Raw genomic sequence first — 8,068 nt, 5'->3', positions numbered from 1 at the left:
ACCTTCAGGAGCTGCTCGCAATTCTTCACGCTCCTGAAGGTCACATCGAAATAGCCTGCCGCAGGGAAATCCTGCAGGCAGTACACGTCCGCTGCTTCGAACCCACAGCACTCCAGCAAAACCTTCTTCACAAACACCGTCCGATCGACCGGTGTGTGCTCCTCCACCTTCTTCACAGTCACCCTGACTGTGTTGTGAATGCCCTGGCCAGGGCTGCGAGCGGCTGCTGAGGCCATAGCTCAGAGGTTGGCTGGTATCTGAATTGGCGTTAGGCCGAAGCCAGCATAAAATCCACCAAGAGCAGGTCAGCACAACCAAACGATCCTCCAATGTCCAATCACGATCCAGCGATGGTCTCCAGCAGCTCCGACGACTCGCAACACGATCCCCGTGGTCTCTCCCCCGCCAGCACACGTCCACTGCGCCGATCCTGCAGCACTTGAGCAGAATCTCTTCCTCTGGTCCTCAGAAAGTACACATATTCTGAGCCAAAAGGCTAGCTGGACTATAACCTAGTGTTGTGTGATGTTTAACTTTGTCCATCCCAGTCCATTACCAGCACCTCCACATCATGATTCCTTTTTCAAGTATTATTAGATCAATGGAGGTGTATTTGTTTACTTATCTAGAGGTCCTGAAATACATTCTCCCTAATTTGTTTCGTCCATTGCAAAGGCCATGAAAACCCGTGTGCAACAGCGAATTAAGGAAATGGACTTCAATTTTTTGGCGCAGCTATCAGCGAGAGCACAGCGGGCACTGGAGATCAGAGCAGCTACGTAGCTTAGGGTGAATGCTGTTTCTCATTTAAATACAAATGTCCCCCCACAGTGATTTAACATTGAATTGGGATAAATTAAAGTTTTGAATATTTCCCTCCATCTGCTGGCTATCGTTATGAAAAAAAGCTCCACCGATGAGTAGATTTCTGTCCATTCTGTTTGTTTTTGGTTCATTATCAGAATGAACCCATCCATTTCAGTCCCTTGATATTTCACCATTCATTTATTTTTTGTTTTAGTATTGGAAGCTGTCACTAAACGCTTCAATGTTGCAGAATGTTCTGCAGGGTTCTAGCTCGGAGGTAGAACATTTGGAAGCGATCATGATTTTCATGGTCCAAATCCAGATCCTCCCTTAGTAAATTAACTTGCATAATCAAACAGAAAATTCTGCAGGTGCTGAAGAGCAGTTGGGTTACTGCAGCACCTTCTACTTTCATGAATTTTAATTCTGGGAAAATGTAAATTACAAATAAATCCAACAAGAAACACTGCTACTGTGGGGGTATAGCTCAGTGGTAGAGCATTTGACTGCAGATCAAGAGGTCTCTGGTTCAAATCCAGGTGCCCCCTTGATAACATTTTCCTCAGATTCTGAGTTCCGAATGTAACATTGCTGAATACCTTGCTATCTAATTCATCCCACTTCCTTGCTCCATACCTGAAACCTCAGAAGTGACCACACGTTAAGTAACAAGAACTGCGAGTATGAATAAGCAATTCAGTTCCTTTCAGACTGCTCAGCCATTTAATACAGTCCCAGTGTATTGCATCTCAACCTCAGTTCCGCTCTCCATTACCTTTCCGCCCATTTCTAATTAAAATGTGTGTATCGCCTCCTTAAACTTACTCAATGTCTCAGCATCGATTCATTTGAGGGAAATAATTTTGCCTTATCTCTACTTTTAATCTACTAACTGAAACAACCTGAAAGTTGTGTATGCTGTTCTTCGAACAAACAAATGAAAATCCTGTGTACTTACCCAGAAGGTGAACCCTGAGATGGCATATACTTGTCCAACTGACTTCAAAATGGAGTACCAGTTCCCTCATTTCCAAATATTGCTGCTTTTACCTCCGAGATCGACATTAATATTTCTCCTTTATTTTCACAAGATTGGTACTATATGGTAATTGGAAAGTATTGCCTTCTAATTAACACCATCATCAAATGTTTCCAAGCACAAAATTAAACAATGCGATGTCAACATTAATCAGCTTTAACATTTGTCATTGTTGTATCAACACTTCGTAAATGGGAAGAAACTAATTACACTGTACAATAATAACTTGGAGAGCATGGAAGATAAACCATATTTGACCTGTGTTATACATTACATCTTATGTGGTATTTATTGGGATTGATGCAATGAAGAAAATAGCATTTGATTTCTGTTGTGGAAATAAACATGGCTGCAAGTATAATATGAGTTACATATGGGTTGCCTATAGGCAGGTCATTCTTTGTAAGCTCGAAACAAAAACAGAAGTTGCTGGAAAAGCTCAGCAGATCTGGTAGCATCTGTGGAGAGAATTCAGAGTTAACATTTTGGGTCGTGATCCTTTCTCAGTGGGAAAGATTCTGAAGAAGGGTCAGTCGATCGGAAATATTAACCCTGATTTCTCTCCCCAAATGCTGCCAGACCTGCTGAGCTTTTCCAGGAATTTTTTTTGTGCTTGCTTCTGATTTACAGCACCACAGTTCTTTTTGTCTTTTTTATTTTTTGCACCTTATCTTGTAGGAACTACTCAAACTCTGCACACTCTGTTGTCACCAGGTGAGGAAAAGTGATTCAGCTATTCCCTTTTTAGCCTCCTTTTGGTCATTCACACTAAGTATGTCTTTTTTAAATATAAAGCTATGACACTTCAAATAAAAAAGGATTAATGGTCAAAATTAAGCAGTTATAAGGTTTTCTTGAGTTAAAAAATAAGAATTTTATTATCTATTAACTCCAAGAACAATAACAAAATATTGCAGCAAACACATGCATAGAAATGTGGATAATGAACTTAAGAAGGACATGGTCTCTGGTATAGACAGGAAGAATAAAGCATGCCTGACTTGAAATCTCTGAATCCTTAAGATGTCATATTTCAAAAAGAGTAAATAGTTGTTTAATTATTGATTTGTATGCTCAGTAGTGGTAAAGTTTGAGTTATCACCGTTTGGTGTTTCCCCAATTTGTTTTTTACTGGGCATTGTTCCGAAAGGCTGAGAGAAACAGGGAGAGAAAAAAAAAACTAAAATGAGACCTATTAATACATTCCCAAGTCTGACTCCGTTGTCTTTCTAAGCTGAACAGTTCTGGGCAAGATTTTATATCTAATATGTACAATTTATCTCAAATGGAGATGTGAATTTCTCAATGCTGACTTAGTTGTCTGGTTTCAATGCTTTTAGATAAAATGGTAATTTTAATGCAGACAGTCTATACTCCACCAGGTTGTGTGATTCGTAACTTTGTACACCCCAGTCCAACACAGGCATCTCCAAACCATATTTATACTCCATGCTGCTTTCCTGAACTTGCATCAGGCCATGGCCAGGCGATCATGGTAAACATCTCAGGTCAGAAGGCACATTTTGCTACAGGTATATAGTGGAACAGTTTCCTAGTTAGATCTTTGTTAACTAATTTGCTCAGAGTTGCAATGATACACTTCTGGTCCAGGTGGGACATGATTCCTGAAGAAGGGCTTATGCCCGAAACGTCGATTCTCCTGCTCCTCGGAAGCTGCCTGGTCTGCTGTGTTTTTCCAGCACCACACTTTTCAACTCTGGTCTCCAGCATCTGCAGTCCTCACTTTCTCCTACATCACCCTGAACTGCCAAGTTCAGAGGTAGGGGCACAATGACTGAGCCACAAGAACCCTTTCCTCCTTCATAAAGGTTCATCACCTGCCTAATGTGGAAGTCACCAGCTTTTCATTCCTGAATGATTGACTTGGTAATGTGGTGCTTGTGAATGTGGGTCTTTCATTGAATGTGCTAGTGTGTCACTGTCAGTGAAGCATGATAACAAGCCTGAGCTTGGTTTCAAAATTAATTTACTTTGTCAAGTTTCAGTTTCAGACTCTCAATTATAGAATAGACACTTAGTCAAAAGCCTGACTGACAAAGTAGAATATTTCTCTCAAGAAATAAGCCAAACACTTCTCAAATAGTTGTGTAATAAAGAGAATTAAATTGAAATAATAACAATTATCACGTGCACTCACACCCACATGCACAGACTCACACATTTCTGATGAAGGGCTTTTGCCCGAAACATTGATTTTGCTGCTCGTCGGATCCTGCCTGAATTGCTGTGCTCTTCCAGCACCACTGATCCAGAATATACACTCATTCTGTCGCTCCTACACACGCACACATATAAGTTTATGGAGTAAATTTGTTTCTGCAGAACTACATTTTATTTTGCTCAAAAACTGCATGAATCCATGGAAAACGCTTAGCAGAGGGCTAGTCAGTCTGACTCAACATTGGGACAAAGGCAGACTTCACACCTATTCGAAAAGCTGAGCAATCTGGAGAATATAATTTAAAAGAAGATCTGGGATTTACATATCAAAGAACAGAAACCAACATATCCCACTCTAAGCGATGAAAGATTTGATCTAAAATTATTTAATGTACCACTATGACATTGGAATCCTTTGGCTATAAATTCTGTATTCATGATCTTATTCTCCAAAACTACCAATGAAGGAGCGGCGCTCCTAAAGCTAATGCTTCCAAATAAACCTGTTGGATTATAACCTGGTGTTGTGCGATTTTTAAATTAAAATAAAAATCAAGTCTTACCCGACCATAGCGCAGCTCTCGTTAGTCCAACACAGGCACCTCCATATCATGGCTCTCATTAGAGAGATTCTGGATTAGAGTGGTGCTGGAAAAGCACAGCATCTGAGGAGCAGGAAAATTGACGTTTCAGGCAAAAGGCATGAGTGGGGGTGGGGATGAAGGTGATAGGTCAGAGAGGAGGGTGGAGTGGATAGGTGGAAAGGAAAATAGGAAGGTAGGACAAGTCATGGGGACAGTGCTGAGCTGGAAGTTTGGAACTGGGGTGAGGTGGGGGAATGATGAAATGAAGAAACTGGTGAAGTCCACATTGATGCCCTGGGGTTGAAGTGTTCCGAGGCGGAAGATGAGATGTTCTTCCTCCAGGCGTCGGGTGGTGAGGGAGCGGCGGTGAAGGAGGCCCAGGACGTCCATGCCCTCGGCTGAGTGGGAAGTGGAGTTGAAATATTGGCCACAGGATGGTGTGGTTGATTGGTGCGGGTGTCCTAGAGCTGTTCCCTAAAGCGCTCTGCTAGGAGGCGTCCAGTCTCCCCAATGTAGAGGAGACCGCATCGGGAGCAACGGATACAATAAATGATATTGGTTGACGTGCAGGTAAAACATTGATGGATGTGGAAGGCTCCTTTGGGCCCTTGGACGGAGGTGAGGGAGGAGGTGTGGGTGCAGGTATTGGAATTCCTGTGGTGGCAGGGAAAGGTGCCAGGATGGGAGGGTGGGTTGTTGGGGGACCTGACCAGGTAGTCACGGAGGGAATGGCCTTTGCGGAAAGGGGTGGGGAGGGAAATATATCCCTGGTGGTGGGGTCCGTTTGGAGGTGGCGGAAATGTCATCAGATGATTTGGTTTAGGCGAAGATTGGTAGTGTGGAAGGTCAGCACCAGGGGGGTTCTGTCCTTGTTACAGTTGGAGGGGTGGGGTCTGAGGGCGGAGGTGCAGAATGTGGATAGGATGCGTTGGAGGGCATCTTTAATCATGTGGGAAGGGAAATTGCGGTCTCTAAAGAAGGTGGCCATCTGGTGTGTTCTGTGGTGGAACTGGTCCTCCTAGGAGCAGATACGGCGGAGGCGGAGGAATTAGGAATAAGGGATGACATTTTTGCAGGAGGTAGGGTGGGAAGAGGTGTAATCCAGGTAGCTGTGGGAGTCGGTGCGTTTGTAAAAAATGTCGGTGTCAAGTCGGTCATCATTAATGGAGATGGAGAGGTCCAGGAAGGGGAGGGAGGTGTCAGAGATGGTCCAGGTAAATTTAAGGTCAGGGTGGAATGTGTTGGTGAAGTTGATGAATTGCTCAACCTCCTCACGGGAGCACGAGGTGGTGCCAATGCAGTCATCAATGTAGCGGAGGAAGAGGTGGGGAGTGGTGCTGGTGTAACTATGGAAGATGGACTGTTCTACATAGCCAACGAAGAGACAGGCATAGCTGGGACCCACACAGGTGCCCATGGCTACCCTTTTGGTCTGGAGGAAGTGGGAGGATTCGATCGAGAAATTGTTGAGGGTGAGGACCAGTTCAGCCAAACAAATGAGAGTGTTGGTGGAAGGGTACTGTTGGGGTCGTCAGGAGAGGAGGAATCGAAGGGCTTGGAGGCCCTGGTCATGGCGGATGGATGTGTAGAGGGATTGGATATCCATGGTGAAGATGAGGCGTTGGGGGCCGGGGAAACGGAAGTCTTGGAGGAAGTGGAAGTGTCTCGAACGTATGTGGGGAGTTCCTGGACTAGGGGGGATAGGACAATTTTGGGATAGGTAGAGATGAGTTCAGTGGGGCAGGAGCATGCTGAGACAATGGGTTGGCCAGGGTGGTCAGGCTTGTGAATCTTGGGAAGGAGGTAGAATGAGGCAGTGCAGGTTTCCAAGACTATGAGGTTGGAAGCTGTGGGTGGGAGATCTCCTGAGGTGATGAGGTTCTGTATGGTCTGGGAGATGATGGTTTGATGATGGTGGGTGGGGTCATGGTCAAGGGGGTGGTTGGAGGAGGTGTCTTCAAGTTGGCGTTTGGTTTCAGCGGTGTCGAGGTCAGTGTGCCAAACTACCACTGCACCCCCTTTATCTGCTGGCTTGATGTTGAGGTTGGGATTGGAGCAGAGGGAGTAGAGAGCAGTGCGTTGTGAGGGTGAGAGTTTGGAATGGCGGTTAACGTCCTGGCGGCAGTTGGAAATGAAGAGATCGAGGGCGGGTAATAGGCCAGTAAGGGGTGTCTAGGTGGATGGAATGCGTTGGAGGAGGGTGAAGGGGTCCTCGGAAGTTGGGCGGGAGTCCTGATTGTAAAAGTAAGCTCGGAGGTGGAGGCGGCAGAAGAAGTGTTCGACGTGTGTTAAATTCATGAGAGAGAGACAACTTGTGATGATTTAACCTGACGGGAGGGGAGAGGTTGAGAAGGAGAGCCCTTCATAGTAACTGAAAAGAATAATGCTGAAAAACACAGCAGGTCAGGCAGCATCCAGGGAGAAGGTAATGTGTTGAATCTAGATGACTCTTCATCAGAGGTGATGTGAAGTATGGAAGGGGCAATATTTATGCAATGGTGGGGGGGTTTGGAGTGCTAGAAGAGAGAAGGTTCCTGATAGTGCAGATTAAGTGATCAGAATGTGAGAATGACAGAACAACAGTGTGTCTAATTGCCAACTGGAAAATAAAGATAGCCCCACAGGAGTGGGGGAAAGGGAGAGGGGAATAGTAATATCAGCCTGTGAGAGAATTGAAACCACATTATCGATATCATGCTGGTTTGTAAGCCATTGACCCAGTCAGCTGAGCTAAACTGGCCCCCACTCACTAAGCCTTCCCCACTCTGAAGACAGAGTCATAGAGTCATAGAGATGTACAGCATGGAAATAGACCCTTCGGTCCAACCCTTCCACACTGACCAGATATCCCAACCCAATCTAGTCCCACCTGCCAGCACCCAGCTCATATCCCTCCAAACCCTTCCTATTCATATACCCATCCAAATGCCTCTTAAATGTTGCAATTGTACCAGCCTCCACCACATCCTCTGGCAGCTCATTCCATACACGTACCACCCTCTGCGTGAAAAAGTTGCCCCTTAGGTCCCTTTTATATCTTTCCCCTCTCACCCTAAACCTATGCCCTCTCTAGTTCTGGACTGTCTGATCCCAGGAAAAAGACTTTGTCTATTTATCCTATCCATGCCCCTCATAATTTTGTAAACCTCTATAAGGTCACCCCTCAGCCTCCGAGGCTCAAGAGAAAACAGCCCCAGCCTGTTCAGCTTCTCCCTGTAGCTCAGATCCTCCAATCCTGGCAACATCCTTGTAAATCTTTTCAGAACCCTTTCAAGTTTCACAACATCTTAGCGATAGGAAGGAGACCAGAATTGCACGCAATATTCCAACAGTGGCCTGACCAATGTCCTGTACAGCCACAACATGACCTTCCAACTCCTATACTCAATGCTCTGACCAATAAAGGAAAGCATTCCAAACGCCTTCTTCACTATCTTATCTACCTATGACTCCACTT

At 44.9% G+C, this 8,068-nt stretch overlaps 1 non-coding gene across 1 annotated transcript; it reads left to right on the top strand.

Moving 5' to 3' along the window:
• Nucleotides 1-1,283: 1,283 nt before the first annotated feature.
• Nucleotides 1,284-1,355, top strand: trnac-gca. Its single transcript has one exon. It is a non-coding gene; the product is annotated as a tRNA-Cys (tRNA).
• The last annotated feature ends 6,713 nt before the right edge of the window (nt 1,356-8,068 follow it).

This window comes from Chiloscyllium plagiosum, chromosome 7, assembly GCF_004010195.1.
Source record: "Chiloscyllium plagiosum isolate BGI_BamShark_2017 chromosome 7, ASM401019v2, whole genome shotgun sequence".
In the NCBI taxonomy this organism is placed as follows: domain Eukaryota; kingdom Metazoa; phylum Chordata; class Chondrichthyes; order Orectolobiformes; family Hemiscylliidae; genus Chiloscyllium; species Chiloscyllium plagiosum.
The sequence above is the reverse complement of the archived record's forward strand: the minus strand, read 5'-3'. Positions and strand labels throughout refer to the sequence as shown.